The sequence below is a fragment of the Ahaetulla prasina genome, chromosome 2 (assembly GCF_028640845.1).
Source record: "Ahaetulla prasina isolate Xishuangbanna chromosome 2, ASM2864084v1, whole genome shotgun sequence".
Classification (NCBI taxonomy): Eukaryota; Metazoa; Chordata; class Lepidosauria; order Squamata; family Colubridae; genus Ahaetulla; species Ahaetulla prasina.
This window is the reverse complement of record NC_080540.1, coordinates 116036331-116056924: the sequence shown is the minus strand read 5'-3', so window position 1 is coordinate 116056924 and position 20594 is coordinate 116036331.

The window sequence follows — 20594 nt, the reverse complement described above, 5'->3', positions numbered from 1 at the left end:
ATAATCAAAATGCGGGAATGATGAAAGCTGAAAAAAAATTCTTATTATAAAATTTATTCCTCTAAGAAAGATGGGTGAACATTTAGATGACTTTTTTTCCCTCTTGGGAAGGTATAATAAGTACGTCTGTTTGTAACACTGGGAACAGCTGCTTAAATCAAAGTTGCTAGAGCATTTAATGATATATTAGATATTAAGTAGATGGTGTCCAGGGGAACACAATTTCAGTATATTTTAGAGTTACTATATTTGATATTTCTAAAAAGATATATTCTGGAGAGTAAAAATTTAAATTAAAAAGCTATGTATTTTATGCTGGGCAAAGTGCTGGGCAAAATTTGTTTGTTTATTGAATTTAGGCTTCTTTCTTTCATTAAATACAGGGAAGGTCCTACTTGCATGTGGAAGTCAATGTGGGAGAGGACCCTGTAGCCAAAATTCAGCCAGTTGGAAGAAATACTAGAATTAACATCTATCATGGTAAATGTTTGCTCACCAAAGGACATCAGGACATCAAAGGATATTTAATCTTAGCTTATGTCAAGATTGACAAATGCTACACAAAGTTCAGAAAAAAGAATCTGTTCACAAACAAACTTGCAGAAATAATCAGCCATTGATGCACAGCACACATTTTGAATGACTCTGCTTGGCAAAAGATTTGATACTGAGATTATTTTTATTTTATATTTATATTTTTATAAAAATAAGTAAAAGCCGTGGTGGCGCAGTGGTTAGAATGCAGTACTGCAGGCTAACTGCTGACCGCTAGGAATTTGATTTTGACTGGCTCAAGGTTGACTCAGCCTTCCATCCTTCTGAGGATGGTAAAATGAGGACCCAGATTTCTGGGGGCAATATGCTGATTTTGTAAACTGCTCAGAGAGTGCTGTAAAGCACTAAGGACCCCTATATAAGCCTAAGTGCTATTGCTATTATTTATTTGTATGCCACTGTTATTATTTTTACAAATAACTCAAGGCCGTGAACCTATCCAACACACTTTCTTTTTCCTATTTTCCCCCTTGTGAGGTGGGTTGGGTTGAGAGAGAAAGTGACTGGCCCATAGTCACGCAGCTGGCTTTCCTGACTAAAGCGGCATTTGAACTCACAGTCTCCTTTCTAGCCTGGTGCCTTGAACACTAGACCATTTGTTACTACTTTCATGCATACAGTTTTTGAACTGAAAAGTGCTGTGAATTTATTGATATCGGATTCTTGGTTTCTCATAGCAAGACCTGATGGCTATTGTAGTTTCCTGGCATTATCATGATGTTTCTTACCATAGCTGAGGGGACCTCAAAGTTTTATAAATTACTATTTACTTCTTATGTTTCTGTGATTCCTTTTTCCTTTCCACTTGAGGGAAACAAAATCCACATGGTGGGTCTATTTCAAGTATGGAAATGCTCTAAGTGGCTTTAAAAAGAGATTCAAAGTATAAAATGTTTCAGAAATCACTCAATCTTTATTTAAAATGTTTCTGTGATATTAAAATGTGACCCAGAAACCACAGACAGATACAAAGAAAAAACAAAACACCAAAGCAAGGTACAAGTAGTCCTTGACTTACAACTATTTGTTTAACAACTGTTCAAAGTCAGTGGCTGAAAAGTGTGGCTTATGACTGTTAAGTTCGGGAAGTAACGAGGCTGGAGACCAGGGTAGTGACAACAGCTCTTTAATATAGGGTGAACCCAGCAACAGGCTGGGGCAAAAACCTCTCCTTTTATACAGTTCTGCTGGAGGCTTCGTCCAATCAGCAACGTGCTGATTTCCCGCTCAAATATTTAAAGGCACAACTGTTAATACATAACACTCCTCCCCTCCCAGAAAACACTTGGTCTTATTTACATATTTATTCACATGTTATTTTTCGACGTAGTCACGCAAATAACCTGGGCGTCTCCTAGTTCTTTCTGACCTGCGCGGTTCAGTTCTGGGTGGTGTTTTGAGCTGGGCGGGGGGGGTGGTTTCTCCTCCCCGCTCTTTCTCTGGGCCATCGGGGTCTGGGTTATTGGCCGACTCTTTTTCTTGGCCATCCGGCCTTGGATTAATTTTGGAATTTTCCTTGCTGTTTCCCTCGGGGACCTGATGGCGTCGCTGGAACTCTGGAACCTCAGCTAAGTCTTGCGCCTCCCCCGGGTCATTGTCAGCTGTGGATTCAAAGTGGTATTGGTCATTACCTGTCTCTGTTGGTTTGGTTTGGTCAGTTATTCGTTTCCTTAACTGATCTATGTGGCGCCGCCACACTCGGTTGTCTGGTAGCTCTACCACGTACGATTTTGGCCCTGTTACTTTTGTTACTTGTCCGGCGACCCAACTCGGGCCGTCCCCATAGTTTCGGGCCCACACCCGGTCGCCTATGCTCATTTCCCTTGTTTTTTCTAGCTCCCCCTTGTAACCCTCGGGTGTGTAATGGGGGTTCAAACGGTCAAGTGGGCACCGGAGGTTTCGTCCCATTAGCAATTCGGCTGGGCTTTTCCGTGGCTGTGCTTGGGGTTCTGTGCTGGACGGCTAGGAAAAAGTCTATTTTTGTTTGCCAGTCACCTGGCTTGAGCCTGGACAATGCCTCCTTAGCGCTCCGGACGGAACGCTCTGCAAGGCCATTCGACGCAGGGTGGAAAGGTGCAGAGAGGGCATGTCGGATGCCTTCCTCTGCCAGGTACTCTTCAAACTGGGCTGCCGTGAATTGGGGCCCATTGTCGGACACCAGAGTGTCCGGCAACCCGTGAGTTGCGAATAGGTGGCGCAGGGTTGCGATTACTGCTTGGGCTGTGGTGGACTTCATAAGTATGATCTCTAACCATTTGGAAAATGCGTCCACCACCACTAGGAACGTTTGGCCGTGAAAGGGGCCAGCAAAGTCAATGTGGATTCTTGACCAAGGCCCTTGGGGCTTTTCCCATTCTCTGACTGGGGCTGTTGGGGTAGCGGTCTGGACTCTTGGCAAGCTTGGCATTTCCCTACCCTCTCAGCAATCTCTGCGTCCATGAGTGGCCACCATACATAGCTTCTAGCTAACCCTTCATCCTTACGATGCCTGGGTGACCCTCGTGGAGGAGGTCCAATACCTTGCCCTTAACTTAACAGGAATTATTACACGATCACCCCATAACAGGCACCCCTTGAGCCGAGAGCTCATCACGTTTCTTAACAAATTCTTTGAACCGTTCGCCCGGCGCAGCGGCCACCTCTCTGTACCCAACCGAGTACAGTCCTTAACACAATGTCCCGGTATGATGCCGAGCCACTTCCTTTGATGTGACTGGGCCAGAGTCCAACGAGTCAATAAGGAGGATGGGTGTCCCGGAGTGGGGTCTTGATCGCCCCTGGCAGTGGGCATCGGCTCAATGCGTCTGCATGCCCCACTTCTTTCCCGGTCGATGCTGCAGCTTGTATGAGTAAGCGGCTAAAATATAGTCCATCGAGTCAAGCGTGGCGAAAGTGCCACAGGCGTTGGCGATCGCCAGCCAGTAATCCCAGTAACGGTCTGTGGTCAGTCACGATTTCAAAATTCCGCCCAAAGACATACTCATGGAATTTTTTGACCCCTGATACAATGGCTAATGCTTCTTTGTCTAATTGGCTGTAGTTCCTCTCTGGGGAGGACATCGTTCTAGAGTAGAACGCTATAGGGGCTTCTGTGCCGTTTGGAAGTCTATGGCTGAGTACAGCCCCACCCCATAAGGGGACGATCGCAAACCAGCACTAGGGGTAGTGAGTCGTGATATTGGATGAGCAGGCTATCACTTGAGAGCAGGTTCTTTACTGCTTCAAAAGCCCTATTTTCTGACTTTCCCAAGACCAAACAGTATTTTTCCCTAAGAGCCTATGCAGCGGTTCCATAGCGGTTGCTTTGTTCTTCAAAAGACCGCGTAAAATTAACCAATCCCAGGAATGCCTGCAGCTCTGCTTTGTTTTTGGGCGCTGGAGCCTTCCTAATTGCCTTAACTTTGCTCTCAGTAGGGTGAATTCCTTTCTTGTCTATCCGGTAGCCCAAGAAATCGACCGATTCGACCCTATCTGACATTTATTTGTCTTGACTTTTAATCCGCTGTCCGGAAAATGCTCAAGACCTTTCTTAACCGCTCCCCAATTCCTCCATGTTTTCCCTGAAATTAGGACATCATCAGTAGGGAACTACCCTGGGAGCCCTTGCAGTAGTCGTTCCATCAGGTTTTGGAACAGCCCTGGTGCCACACTAACCCCAAATTGCAATCGGGTGCACTTGAATGCCCCCTGTGCGTCACAATCGTTTGGGCTTCGCTGTGCGGGCGTCTACTGGCAGTTGTTGGTAGGCTTGGGCCAAGTCTAACTTTGCAAAGACTTGCCCTTGCCCCAAAGAGTGCAATAAATGTTGCACTACGGAACCGGGTACGCTTTTCTGTAAGGCTTTGTTAAGCGTCGCCTTGTAGTCAGCGCAAATTCTAATTGACCCGTCCGATTTGATGGGGTGACGATTGGCGTCTCCCACTTTGCGTGATCGACTGGCACCAAAACCCCTGATTTATGAGCTTGTCCAGCTCCTTATCAATTTTGGTTTTAGGGCAAAGGACTCTCCTCGCCTTAAGCCTAATGGGGGCTACCTGGGGTCTAAGTTGAAGGAAATAGGGGTCCCCTTGTACTTGCCCAGGCAGTCCTTGAAGACATCTTGAACTCGTTAAAGAGAATGTCTTTCAAATTGCAGTCACTTCTGTAGATGCCAGTCACTCCCATGCCCAGGGCACGAAACCAGTCTAGTCCCAACAGACTGGGCAGAGTTCCTTCGACGATCGTGATGGGCAGGGTCTTTTGTGAGGGCCGTACTCGACTCGGACGGAGGTGGTCCCTCGAACAGGGATGCGATTCCCCTGGTAGTCGTGCACTCGTAGCCGCTGTGCTTGCAGATGGCGCCATGACGGACGGCAGCGACTTCGCCAGGGTGTCCCAGGACATGATGGTGATCGCTGATCCCGTGTCCACTTCAAGCCTGCACCGTACTCCCTCGATCTTGGGCTTTGTGAAAATCTTCTTTCCACTTTGGTTGAGGCGCGCCTATAATGACAGTCGCTTGGTTAGACTTGCGCCTTTCTTGTTTGAACCAATCGCGGGCCGCCTTTCCGGTTCCGCTTTGATTGGCCGATTTGAATTTTCGGCGGAAGGTTGGGCCGCCTGCAAACCTGAGCTAAGTGTCCTTTCTTCCCACACCGCCGGCATGTTGCGTCTTTAAACCTGCAGCGTTGGCGCTGATGCTGCCCTCCGCAGCTTCCGTGACTCGCCACGGTCCTCAGTGTCGCGTTTCTCGGTCCGGCAGACCCTTCCTCATCCTCGCCTCACCTTCGGATTCGGACTGAATCTCCTCCTGGTGTACTGGCGTTGGCTTTGCGCCGCCTTGGATTGAAGAGGCTTGTGCAGAGTCTCTGCTGCTTTAGTAGACATTTCGTGTGCTCTGGCCTCGTCCAGAGCGGTGGCTAGTGTCAGGTTGCTCCTGGCTAGCAGTCGTCGCCGTAGGCGGATGTCCTTGGCCCCTCGGATGAGGTGCTCGAGTAGCACTTCGTCTAAGTCTCGGTATCCGCAGTCCTTGGACGCCTTTCTTTAAGGGGGCATGTAGTCACCGATGGACTCGCCTCCATCTGTCTCGTTCTCCGAATTCAACCCGCTGCACGTATTTGGACGGCGTCGGTGCGAAATGGTTCTTCAGCAAAGTCTGCAGAGTCGGCCATGATACCGATTGTATCGGCGTTGGCTCTGCCAGGGCTTCCGCAATCTCGATTACCTCCGGCCCGCAATGGCTTAGGAAGTAAGCCCGCTTGCGGTTATCAGGGATCCCCTGTAGTTCGGTGGCTTCTAGAAAGCTTTCAAACGGGTCATATATGTCCCCCATTTCTCCTTGCCCGGGTTGTACGGTGCGGGTGGCGTGTTTGCCATTTCCGCGTTTCTGCCCTGAGTTTGCTGGGTTCGGGACTAGCGTGCTTCAGCTCGGTTCTGGTTTTCCTTAGCCTCGAGATCCCACCTTCGTCGCCAATGTTAAGTTCGGGAAGTAACGAGGCTGGAGACCAGGGTAGTGACAACAGCTCTTTAATATAGGGTGAACCCAGCAACAGGCTGGGGCAAAAACCTCTCCTTTTATACAGTTCTGCTGGAGGCTTCGTCCAATCAGCAACGTGCTGATTTCCCGCTCAAATATTTAAAGGCACAACTGTTAATACATAACAATGACCATCATAGTATCCCTGCAGTCACGTGATCAAAATTCAGGTGCTTGGCAATCAGCATGTATTTACAATGGTTGCAGCATCCAGGGATCAGATGATTGTAATTTACAACCTTCCCAGGGGAGGTTCCAACAAGCAATATCAATGGGGGAAACTGGATTCACTTAATGAACATGTGATTTGCTTAATGATTGCAGTGATTCACTTACTGACTGCAGCAAAAACGGTGGTAAAATCAAGCATTGGATTTCACTCAGAATTGCTAAATAATGCACTTTTCTTTGTATTCTCATGATAAAAATGTAGAATTACCTTTCTCTCTAGTGGCAAAGCATGAGGGCTAGAAAGGGATGACTTACCTGCTTAGTTATCCAAAAGCATTTTATTTATACAGTACAATTTCAGTTCTACTTTTTACACATTTTCTTTTCTTTTTTGAAGATAAGTCGCTCTGAGAAGCATGTGTGCATGGACACAACTGAAGAAAGAAGACAAGACAGAGCGGTGAAAATAAATGATTATATGATTATATCAAGATACAATTTTGAAACAGTTCTTTAGCCTCCTTTATTTTTGTTCCATTGTTTTTTTTTGTATGCCATTCCTGATTTGGGTTTAGGCATAAAATAAAATATTTCTTTTGCACCAGTTATCTCTCACTCCATTATTTGCGGCTGAGGTATCTAGTGTGGTAGTAGTAATAGTAGTATTTTTTTTTTTTTGCAAATATTATATTATATCTTGGTTTGGGCCTGTTGAAAGAAAATCTATTTTTAATAAACCTGTGCTTGTGGAATGAAATCAAATCTCTCTTCCATAAACTATTTTGGTAATCATTCAATCAACTACCAATCTGCCTTCCATTGAGGACCTGTATACTGCACGAGTCAAAAGGAGGGTGTGAAAATATTTACAAACCCCTCGCATCCTGGACATAAACTGTTCAACTCCTACCCTCAAAATGACGCTAGAGAGCACTGCACACCAGAACAACTAGACACAAGAACAGTTTTTCCCCCAACGCCATCACTCTGCTAAACAAATAATTCCCTCAACACTGTCAAACTATTTACTGTGTGCACTACTATTAATCTTCTCATCGTTCCCATCACCCATCTCCTTCCACTTATGAGAGTATGACTGTAACTTTGTTGCTTCTATCCTTATGATTTATATTGATATTGTTTCCTGATTGCTTATTTGTACCCTATGAATATCATTAAGTGTTGTAACTTATGATTCTTGATGAAGATATCTTTTTTTATGTACACTGAGAGCATATGCACCAAGACAAATTCCTTGTGTGTCCAATCAAAATTGGCCAATAAAAAATTCTATTCTATTCTATTTTATAAACCAATGTTTGTAAAATGAAATCAGTCTCACTTTGATAAATCAACATTTGTTGAATTAAATGAAATCTGATATTTTTATTCAAAAAAATAGTAAATAAATGAAATCAATTTCTCTTTTAACCAGTTTGTTCAAGTCATTACAGCAGCTCTAATTAACATCAAAATCCAGAAATTGCAGTGTGCTGCCTCCATTCTTTCTAACTCATGTGATATGTGTCTTTTTTTTTTATTGTCAGAAGAATACGTCCATCTTATCCAAAATATCACCAAATTTCTGGCATTGATTTATTTTCTTTAAAGTTGGGAGGCAGGTACAGCTTCCATCATGCCTTAATGAAGGGTCTTGGGGCCCAGAGAGGAGGCATGCGTCTAAGAAGAATCTTTGGGGGTTTTTAAATAAGTTTTTAATTAAGGGTTTTTTAAAGGGGGGAGGGTAAGGATGGGTGGGTGGGGAAACCCATCGGGGAGGGTGCCAGGTCCAGTGTGTGTTTGCGGCGTTAAGGTAACAGGTCCGAAGGTGATGGGGGAGGGTTCTGTTCCAGTCTATCAGGGTTGTTCTATCAATATGGTAAGTGGGAGGGCAAATATGGCGGAAGGGGGGGCATTTCAGGTTTCGGGGGTACGCCCTCGCTATTTGAGAGGGATTGCATGCTCCGGCCCCCCAGATTTTTCCCGTTCCCCGAGTGGCCAGAGTACTCAGGACTTGGGCCTCCGGCTGATGTTATGCAATGCAAGGTCTGTGGTTAACAAAGCCCCCCTGATTTCAGATCTAATTCAGGAGGGGACCGCAGACGTTATGGGCATTACGGAGACCTGGTTGGGCACGGAAGGGGGGGTCCCCCTAGTGGAGATGTGCCCACCAGGTTTCCGAGCATTCCATCAGCCAAGGGCCCAAGGTAGGAGTGGGGCGGTGGCGGTCATTATCAAGGAAAGCCTGGAACCGAGGGAGACCACTGTGCCTCAGATAGCTGGTTGTGAATCCCTCTATGTGAAGTGGGGTCGTAGGACTCAGGTGGGCTTGTTGATCACATACCTGGCTCCTTGCTGCGTGACAACAGCCCTGCACAAGCTGTTGGAGTTGCTGGCTGGGTTGGCAGTTGAAACCCCTAGATTGTTGGTCATGGGGGATTTCAATTTGCCATCAACTGGCGTGGCATCCTCGATGGCCCGGGAGTTCATGGCTTCCATGACGGCCATGGATCTGACTCAATTAGTGGACGGCCCTACCCACATCGGGGGAGGCACTCTAGACTTGATTTTTATCTTTGGCCAGTGGTCGAATGATCTGATTTTAAATGATTTAGTTGTCGAGCCTTTGTCATGGTCGGATCATTCTCTTCTTCGTCTGGACTTTCGGACTGCTACTCAACACCGCAGGAGATGGAACCAATGCGTTGGTTCCATCCCAGGCACCTGATGGACCCGGAGAGGTTCCTGAGGGAGCTTGGGCCATTTCCTGAGAATCTGGCCCGCGGCACAGCTCAAGAACTAGTCGCGGCCTGGGAACAGGCCGCTGCTGGGGCTTTGGACCGTGTCATGCCTTTGTGGCCTCTGACCCGGCGTAGGTCTCAACCAGCTCCCTGGTTTTCCGAGGAGCTGAGGGAGATGAAACACCGGAGAAGACACCTAGAGAGTACTTGGAGATCCAGCCGTTCGGAGGCTGACCGGACACTAGTTAGGTCATATAGTAGGACCTACCTAGTGGCATTGAGGGAAGCGAAGCGTTTCTATGTTTCCTCCCTCATTGCGTCGGCAGATAACCGCCCGGCCGCCCTGTTTCGGGTGACCCACTCTCTCCTACAACAGGAGGTGCAGGATGACCCATTACAAGGGCGTGCCGAGGAATTTATTGGTTATCTATACGATAAAATCGTTCAGCTTCGGGATGGATTGGATCAAAATTGGGTAGATCCAGGCAAGAGTTTCGAGACTCGTCTTGTTGAGACGGTTTGGGATAATTTTGATCCTGTGACTCCCGAGGACATGGACAGGTTGCTGGGGAGATTGAATGCCACCACATGTTTACTGGACCCGTGCCCCTCCTGGTTGGTGCTGGCCACGCAGGAGGTGACACGAGGCTGGCTCCAGGGGGTTACAAATGCTTCTTTGTTGGAGAGGGCTTTTCCTACTGCCTTGAAAGAGGCGGTGGTGAGACCCCTCCTCCAAGCCTTCCCTGGACCCAGCTGTGTTAGGAAATTATCGTCCGGTCTCCAACCTTCGCTTTATGGTGAAGGTTGTAGAGAGTGCGGTGGCATGTCAATTACCCCAGTACCTGGATGAAGCTGTCTATCTAGACCTGTTCCAGTCCGGCTTTCGACCCGGATACAGTACGGAGATGGCTTTGGTCACGTTGGTTGATGATCTCTGGAGGGCCAGGGACAAGGGTTACTCCTCTGCCCTGGTCCTATTAGACCTCTCAGCGGCTTTCGATACCATTGACCATGGTATCTTGCTGCGCCGGCTGGGGAGTTTGGGAGTGGGAGGCACCGTTTATTGGTGGTTCTCCTCCTATCTCTCTGACCGGTCGCAGACGGTGTTGGCAGGGGGGCAGAGATCGACCCTGAGGCGCCTCATGTGTGGGGTGCCACAGGGGTCGATTCTCTCGCCTTTCCTGTTCAACATCTATATGAAGCCACTGGGTGAGATCATCAGTGGTTTTGGGGTAAGGTACCAACTGTTCGCTGATGATACGCAGCTGTACTTTTCCACCCCAGGCCACCCCAACGAAGCTATCGAAGTACTGTCTCGGTGTCTGGAAGCCGTATGGGTCTGGATGGGGAGGAACAGGCTCAAGCTTAATCCCTCCAAGACGGAGTGGCTGTGGATGCTGGCACCCCGGTACAGTCAGCTGCAGCCGCGGCTGACTGTTTGGGGCAAGTCATTGGCCCTGATGGAAAGGTTGCGCAACTTGGGCGTTCTCCTGTATGGGCGGTTGTCGTTTGAAGATCACTTGACGACCGTCTCCAGGAGAGCTTTTTATCAGGTTCGCCTGATTTGCCAGTTGCGCCCCTTCCTGGACCGGGATGCCCTATGCATGGTCACTCATGCTCTTGTTACCTCTTGCTTGGATTACTGCAATGCTCTCTACATGGGGCTCCCCTTGAAGAGCATTCGGAGGCTCCAGTTAGTCCAGAATGCAGCTTCGCGGGTGATAGAGGGAGCGGTTCGGAGCCCCCATGTAACACCCATCCTGCGCAGACTGCACTGGCTGCCTGTTGTCTTCTGGGTGCGCTTCAAGGTATTGGTTACCACCTTTAAAGCGCTCCATGGCTTAGGACCGGGATATTTACGGGACCGCCTTCTGCCATCTTGTATCTCCCATCGACCGGTACGCTCTCACAGAGAGGGACTCCTTAGGGTGCCGTCAGCCAAGCAATGTCGACTGCCGGCCCCCAGGGGAAGAGCCTTCTCTTTGGGAGCTCCTACCCTGTGGAACGAGCTTCCCCCTGGACTCTGACAAATACCTGACCTCCGGACCTTTCGCCGCGAACTTAAGACTTATTTATTTCATCTTGCTGGACTGGCTTGAATTTTAATTTTAATTTTTTAGCCGATTTTATGGGGTTTTAATTTTTACTAATTTTTAGGGTTACTTGTATTTTAATAGTGGGCCAAATTTAATAAGTTTTTTAATGTTTGTTTTTAGTATTGTATTTGTTGCTGTATTTTATTTTGGCTGCAAACCGCCCTGAGTCCTTCGGGAGAAGGGCGGTATACAAATTAAATAATAATAATAATAATAATAATAATAATAATAATAATAATAATAATAATAATAATAATAATAAATAATTGCATTATTATCAATGCAATAATCGTATTATTATAGGAATCAGAAACAATTGGGCAGTGCATTGTATTCCCCCACTGCAATTTTTTTATCCAAAATGTCTGAGCTTAATTTTGATGTTTTCAGAGACCTGTCTGGTTTTACTTCATGTGGTGTACTGAATTATTTGTTCTTGTGGTCTGAGGCATTTTCAACATTTCCCCCCAGTGCTACAAATCAAACATTTCTCTGAGTTTATCCTTTCTGATGATTCGTTTTCTTAGCCAGACAGGATGTTATAACTGAGAAAAATCATAGGTTTAACAATGTCAGTATGATGTTTCTGTACTTTAATAGTCTTCAAATATCTGAATTCTAAGATTGTAACATTTTAATTAGCTGGATTGACCATGTTAAACTGGCCAATAATCAGCTAAGTTGCTGGTTTCTTAACTTCATACAAATTAATCAGCTGGAAATTTGGAATAGGGTCTCTAAGATCCAAAAGCAATTTCAATTATATATAATTTTGCTAAGAGCCTCAACCTTGTTCCAAATTTGTTTTTAGCAAATGTTTATTTTGCCAAAAGAACTCCAAAGTATCCATTAGAAGGCATCTTTTACACATAGCTGTTACTACAAGTTTTTCAATGAATATAATACAAAGACAAATAAATTCTGCTCTTAGATCATAACACAGTTACAGTATGTAAGGTAGAGAAGGAAACTGAAATTAGATGGTGCCATGCCGGGCATTTTTGGATGAATTAGGAATTTATCCTGGGAAGACTAGGCAAGTCTAATATTATCAAATATGAGTTAAAAATGAGGATATGGAAGGATGAATTCAGACTGAATACAGGTGGAAAAATAAAAGGAGTTACAATGGGATTAGTGAAAGCAATTCATCCTGAATGAAAAACTTTTAATAGATTTAAATATTTATGTCTTGTTTTAATTGACTTGTACAATTATAGAACATTTATACTGGGATTTTTTTGTGAATTACCGTATATACTCGAATATAAGCCGATCCGAGTATAAGCCGAGGTCCCCAATTTTACCCCAAAAAACTGGGGTAAACTGGGGACTCGAGTATAAGCCGAGGGAGGGAAATGAGGCAGCTACCGGTCAGGGAAAGCCTCCCTCCCTCAGCCGAGAAAGCTGGCGGCTCCCCCGCCCCGCCCTCTCACTGCACCGGCAGGGCTTCCCCGCGCTAATGCAAAAGCCCGCCAAGTTTGCACCATCCGGTATAATGTGAAAAAAAGAAAGAAAAAAAAAAACTCGAGTATAAGCCGTATATACTCGAGTATAAGCCGAGGGGACGTTTTTCAGCACAAAAAACCTGCTGAAAAACTCGGCTTATACTCGAGTATATACGGTAGTTTTATATCCTATAGCAGTGCATTGAATTTCTTTTGTATGTGAACATCTTCACCGCCAAAAACGTCTCAAATTGAGGATTTATTTGATTCTATCCACAGATCTTTTTATCTGATTCCATTCAGGTGATATATCAAATGGAAATAATAACAGTCTTAGAGTTACCACCTAAAATACCAGCAGGCTGCAGTGGTGACATATAATTATTCTTCCTTGTCCAGGGATGTGAGATACTTTACATGGCATCATCACAACAGAACCACCTCAGTTGCCTGAGTAATGTGGTAATGTCATTATCTATGTGAAGGCCTCCAACCTTTTAAGGCTGTAGTTATAAACAAGTGATGCGCTTCAGAGGTGGGTATTCAGCAGGTTCTGACCAGTTCTGGATAACCGGTAGCGGAAATTTTGAGTAGTTCGGAGAACCGGTAAATACCAGCTCTGACTGGCCTCATCCCCATCTATTCTCTGCCTCCTGAGTCCCAGCTGATCGGGAGGAAATGGGGATTTTGCAGTAACCTTCCCCTGGAGTGGAGAGGGAATGGGGATTTTGCAGTAATCTTCCCCTGGAGTGGAGAGGGAATGGGGATTTTACAGTATCCTTCCCCTGCCACACCGACCAAGCCATGCCCACAGAACCGGTAGTAACCACCACTGATGCATTTACCTCACAAAATGACCACTATAAATATGCTTATTCACATAACAACTGCTGAGAAGGATCCAGTTATTCAGGGAAAATAAAATTCAAAGAAAGACTAATTGCGAGGCAAAAACCCAAATAACTTTTCTAAGATCCTAAACATGTACTAGAGTAGAACGGAATACCAAAACACAATTCTCTGAACTCTATTCCTTTGATACAAGACCAGATTCAAAACTGAATTTTTCTATACTTCACATCTTAGCATAGTTTATTCATTCAATCAATCAAACACATACACAGAGAGCATAACAATGCAAACAATTGTATTCTTTGTGATGCTTTAGAATAGAATAGAGTAGAATTCTTTATTGGCCAGGTGTAATTGGACACACAAGGAATCTGTCTTGGTGCATATGTTCTCAGTGTACATAAAAGAAAAGATACGTTCATCAAGAATTCTAAGGTACAACACTTAATAATAGTCATGGGGTACAAATAAGCAATCAGGAAACAATCAATATCAACATAAATCATAAGGATACAAGCAACAAAGTTACAGTCATATAGGCATAAATGGACGGAGATGGGTGATGGGAATGATGAGAAGATTAATAGTAGTGCAGATTTAGTAAATAGTTTGACAGTATTGAGGGAATCAAACTATATAGAATAGAATAGAATAGAATAGAATAGAATTATGGAAGTGAAGGTTGGACTTTGACGAAGCAGGTTAAGAAGAATATTGACACTTTTGATCTTTGGTGATGGAGAAGATTCCTGAGAATATCATGGACAGCCAATAAAACACAAGAATCATTTAAACAAATCAAACCAGAGTTCTCATTCAAAGTACAGATGACCAGGCTCCTATTATCCTACTTCAAACACATTTTGTGAAGATTTAGCTTTTTGGGGAAGGTTTTAATAATGGGAAAGGTGGAAAAAAGGAGAACAGGAGAACCAGCAGCAAGGGAGATGGGTTTAGTTACGGTGGTGATGGAACATTGTTTGCAGACTTGAAAAATCAGTTTTGGGACAGATTGACATGGAGAAATTTACATGACAGATTGACATGGATGAAATCAATGTCATTAAATATCAACACTGACATGATTGCAATACATCTATATATCAGTGGTGGGTTGCTACCGGTTCGCCGATCGGGCGAAAAGGTAGTGACAGTGATGGGAGGGTCCACCCACCTGCCCGGACGCTTCTGCGCGCACCCACAAGCAAACTGGTAGCGATGGGTTTTGAAACCTGCCCCGGCTATATATGTATAGGTATATATGAATATATCTATATCATCTACAGCTATATTATCTATAGCTGACTTTTAGAAGCACATTTTAAAAATGTAACCATATATCTGAAATTTATATCCTATAGCAGTGCATTGAATTTCTTTTGTATGTGAACATCTTCACCGCCAAAAACGTCTCAAATTGAGGATTTATTTGATTCTATCCACAGATCTTTTTATCTGATTCCATTCAGGTGATATATCAAATGGAAATAATAACAGTCTTAGAGTTACCACCTAAAATACCAGCAGGCTGCAGTGGTGACATATAATTATTCTTCCTTGTCCAGGGATGTGAGATACTTTACATGGCATCATCACAACAGAACCACCTCAGTTGCCTGAGTAATGTGGTAATGTCATTATCTATGTGAAGGCCTCCAACCTTTTAAGGCTGTAGTTATAAACAAGTGATGCGCTTCAGAGGTGGGTATTCAGCAGGTTCTGACCAGTTCTGGATAACCGGTAGCGGAAATTTTGAGTAGTTCGGAGAACCGGTAAATACCAGCTCTGACTGGCCTCATCCCCATCTATTCTCTTCCTCCTGAGTCCCAGCTGATCGGGAGGAAATGGGGATTTTGCAGTAACCTTCCCCTGGAGTGGAGAGGGAATGGGGATTTTGCAGTAATCTTCCCCTGGAGTGGAGAGGGAATGGGGATTTTACAGTATCCTTCCCCTGCCACACCGACCAAGCCATGCCCACAGAACCGGTAGTAACCACCACTGATGCATTTACCTCACAAAATGACCACTATAAATATGCTTATTCACATAACAACTGCTGAGGAGGATCCAGTTATTCAGGGAAAATAAAATTCAAAGAAAGACTAATTGCGAGGCAAAAACCCAAATAACTTTTCTAAGATCCTAAACATGTACTAGAGTAGAACGGAATACCAAAACACAATTCTCTGAACTCTATTCCTTTGATACAAGACCAGATTCAAAACTGAATTTTTCTATACTTCACATCTTAGCATAGTTTATTCATTCAATCAATCAAACACATACACAGAGAGCATAACAATGCAAACAATTGTATTCTTTGTGATGCTTTAGAATAGAATAGAGTAGAATTCTTTATTGGCCAGGTGTAATTGGACACACAAGGAATCTGTCTTGGTGCATATGTTCTCAGTGTACATAAAAGAAAAGATACGTTCATCAAGAATTCTAAGGTACAACACTTAATAATAGTCATGGGGTACAAATAAGCAATCAGGAAACAATCAATATCAACATAAATCATAAGGATACAAGCAACAAAGTTACAGTCATATAGGCATAAATGGACGGAGATGGGTGATGGGAATGATGAGAAGATTAATAGTAGTGCAGATTTAGTAAATAGTTTGACAGTATTGAGGGAATCAAACTATATAGAATAGAATAGAATAGAATAGAATAGAATTATGGAAGTGAAGGTTGGACTTTGACGAAGCAGGTTAAGAAGAATATTGACACTTTTGATCTTTGGTGATGGAGAAGATTCCTGAGAATATCATGGACAGCCAATAAAACACAAGAATCATTTAAACAAATCAAACCAGGGGTACTCATTCAAAGTACAGATGACCAGGCTCCTATTATCCTACTTCAAACACATTTTGTGAAGATTTAGCTTTTTGGGGAAGATTTTAATAATGGGAAAGGTGGAAAAAAGGAGAACAGGAGAACCAGCAGCAAGGGAGATGGGTTTAGTTACGGTGGTGATGGAACATTGTTTGCAGACTTGAAAAATCAGTTTTGGGACAGATTGACATGGAGAAATTTACATGACAGATTGACATGGATGAAATCAATGTCATTAAATATCAACACTGACATGATTGCAATACATCTATATATCAGTGGTGGGTTGCTACCGTTTCACCGATCGGGCGAAAAGGTAGTGACAGTGATGGGAGGGTCCGCCCACCCGCCCGGACGCTTCTGCGCGCGCCCACAAGCAAACTGGTAGCGATGGGTTTTGAAACCTGCCCCGGCTATATATGTATAGGTATATATGAATATATCTATATCATCTACAGCTATATTATCTATAGCTGACTTTTAGAAGCACATTTTAAAAATGTAACCATATATCTGAAATAAGATGTCATATGTCAAGGTTTTTTTTGGTTTTCAGCCATCAGCTATTACACTAGGATAATGAGAAATAAACAATAAATGCTTTCTATATGACATTTGGCTATGAATTATCTAAATAAAAGAAAGCATGTTCCTTAAATATGAAATCATAAAATGCTACAGTTTTTAGTCAATTGTCCCTTCTACAGCAGTAATTTCTTCTTGGCAGTTTTTCCCACCAGGTGCTGTCCTGTTATGCTTGAACTTCAGCTTCCAGAATTCCCAGCCTCCCTAGTTACATGACTCAAACTGACTTATCTGTTGAGCAATTCATTATAGCCTGCATACAGAGCAATTAATTGAGATTTATTGCACCCACTTATTAAATGGATTATTTTTAGGCCCCAGTGTTTGCAAACACTAGTTTAATGATCTGTGATTTCCTTGGTATTGTCTTGCTCCTGTAAAGACAATACCAAGATTTCAGTACTCTACATTGCTCTGTCTCACTTCTGGTAAAATCATGTCAAGTAAATGAAATTATGAAATTATGTTAAGCTGCACAAGTTGCAACTTTTTCCCCCACCTTCCTGCAAGATATTTGATCAGTATCTTTTCCCCTGACTTTAAAATGTCTGAAAAGATTTAGTTGTTCCTTTTAACCTTGGGAGCAGGGCTGCTGTGACTGTTTTCTGGCTGATGAGTTATCTTTTTTTGTTTCAAATATTTAGATTCCTGATTTATGCATGATGTATTATAATTTATAGTTTTTAGCTTTGATTATGTTTGTTTGTTCTTACCCCCCTCTCCCCAAGTTACTGTACATATTTGCATATGCTATGCAGAATCAGTTTGATTGGACTGGCTTATAAGCCTTGTAAATAAATAAATGGAGGGGAAGCATGGAATTCCACTGGAATTAACTGGGGAAGGAAGGTTGGGGAAGGATGTAATCTATATAAACAATTTATTTTTCTTTCTCCATAAGTAGCCCTGACTATTTGGATCAGTTTGTAATTATTATGTTAATGTCAATAAAATTAGGAAAGAAACATGCATTGAAGAAAGAGCATCAACTTAGCTGAATCAAAAAATATATAGTACCTATAATTTTGACTGATAAATGAGGAGTACAGGTTGTCCTCTGTTAACAACTATTTTTGGTCCTATTTCAAAGTTATGATGGTGCTTCATGTGTTGTACTTAGAACTGGTCCAGGCATCCCATCATCCACCCAATCACATGATCACAATCTGGATGCTTGGCAACTGGCTCGCAATTATGATAGTTGCAGCATCCTGCAGTCCTGCAGTTACCATTTACAATCATCCCTGTCAATTTCCCACCAGCAAAATCAATGGGGAAGCCAGCAGGGAAGGTCACAAGTCACTCTGGAAGTCTCATCCACCTGACAGCAGCCATTCCCAGCATAGCTGTACCTGCACCCTATCTCTCCAGCCACTTGCCTACCCTCCCAAACTTGCAGCAACTCCCTACTGGTCCATTAGCCTGCTTGAGAGCGGCCTGGGATTTGCAACTTTCTGCAAGTTTTCCCACTGACTTTGCTTATGGGAGGCCAGCAGGAAGATGTGAGAAGGTCCTCATTTAACATGGGCAACAGAGACTTCCAGGATTGCTATTATTAAATGATGTGATCATGTGATCTCACCTTTTATGATCACATCATTTAGCAATGGAAATTCTGGTCCCAATTGCTGTTGTTAAGCGAGGAATATCTTTAAGCTGTTGTACAGTAATTATAAATTATGAACAGTGAGAAATTTATTTTACAATTAAAATATTCCACTTTCTACTTCCACCAATTAGATGTTGTGCTTTCTTGTCTATACAAACAGCCCTCTTGAAAGCAATTACATTTATGAACAGTGCGTGCTGATCACACACAATCACTGTCACCAAGGGAAAAAAAATTGACGGTGAAGAGAAATGGATCTCCAGCAGTGCTTAAATAAATAAATAAAGAAAGAAAGAACCATAAAACAAAGGCTGCAATAATGACTTTCAAGTTTTGTTTCTAAATATGTAACTTCTCTGGTTTTATTTGATAACAAGATAACAACACCAAACAAGAAGAGGATCTTCTGCGCACAAATTCCAATTGTGCCTTTTATAATTTTGTGAACAATAAGCTTAAAGACTCTAGATCCATCCCACCACTAAAAGATTCCAACGGCAAAGAATGCATTGACGAAACAACTAAAGCAAACATCTTTAAAAGATTCTTTGGCTCAGTTTTTGTAATCAGTGATGACACATATCTGACATTCCCAAATCATACAAGCAATGACTATGACAACTTAACACATATAGATTTCATAGAAGATAACGTTGGTAAAGCTCTTCGCAACTTGAAACCATCTCTATCCATTGGACCTGATGGTCTTTGCACTTACTTCTTAAAAAAACTTTCTACTAATTTAGCAGAACCCCTAAGTATAATCTTCAATAAAGCTTTCACAACCAGTTCCCTTCCCAATCTTTGGTCTCTAACTACAGTCATTCCAATCTTTAAAAAAGGCAACCCCAGTTTAGTTGAAAATTACAGACCAATCTCTCTATGCTGCGTCACCTGCAAAGTAATGGAATCCATCATTAACCAATCTAACCTTCCACTTAGAAATACACAACTTACTCTCAAATAAACAATTTGGCTTCAGAAAACAATTATCATGCAACATACAACTTCTCCACTGTAAAAACCTATGGACTACAAATCTTGATATAGGCAAAAAAATTGATATAATCTACATAGACTTCTGCAAAGCTTTTGACTCAGTAGTACATGATAAACTTCTCCTAAAATTAAAATCCTATGGCATTTCTGGACCCCTACACAATTGGATTTCTGCTTTTTTGTCTAACAGACAACAAGTGGTTAAAATTGGTAATGCTCTATCAAATCCTGTTCCTGTCAAGAGTGGCGTTCCTCAAGGTAGTGTCCTTGGATCAACTCTCTTTATAATATACATAAATGACCTTTGTGACCATATCTCTAGTAACTGTGTTCTCTTTGCTGATGATGTCAAACTGTTTAACACCACTGAAAATACATCTACCATTCAAAAAGACCTTGACCATCTAACCGCTTGGTCTAAAATTTGGCAACTATGGGTCTCAACCAGCAAATGCTCGGTCTTGCATATTGGTATAAAGAACCCAATCACCAAGTACATGCTTGATGGTCACTACCTTACAGACGACCCCTAAGACCTTGGAATTCTCATATCTAGTGATCTAAGTGCCAAAGCCCACTGCAACTACATAGCAAAAAAGGCTCTAAGAGTTGTTAACCTAATCCTGCGTAGTTTCTTTTCCAAGAACACCACACTGCTGACCAGAGCATATAAAACATTTGCTAGGCCAATTCTTGATTACAGCTCGCCTGTTTGGAATCCATACCATATTTCTGACATCAATACAGTTGAGCATGTCCAGAGGTATTTTACGAGAAGAGTTCTCCACTCCTCCTCAACCAACAAAATACCTTATTCCACCAGACTTGAAATCCTGGGGTTAGAAAGCTTGGAACTCCGTCGCCTTCGACAGGACCTGGTTTTAGCTCATAGAATCATCCGTTGTAATGTCCTTCCTGCCAATGACTACTTCAGTTTCAACTACAATAACACAAGAGCTACCAATAGATTTAAACTTAATGTCAACCACTCCAGTCTGGATTGCAGAAAATATGATTTCTGTAACAGAATTATCTGTGCTTGGAATGCATTACCTGACTCTGTGGTCTCTTCTCATAACCCCAAAAGCTTTAAACAAAATCTATCCACTGTTGACCTCACCACATTCCTAAGAGGACTCTAAGGGGCTTGCATAAGAGCACAAACGTGCCTACTGT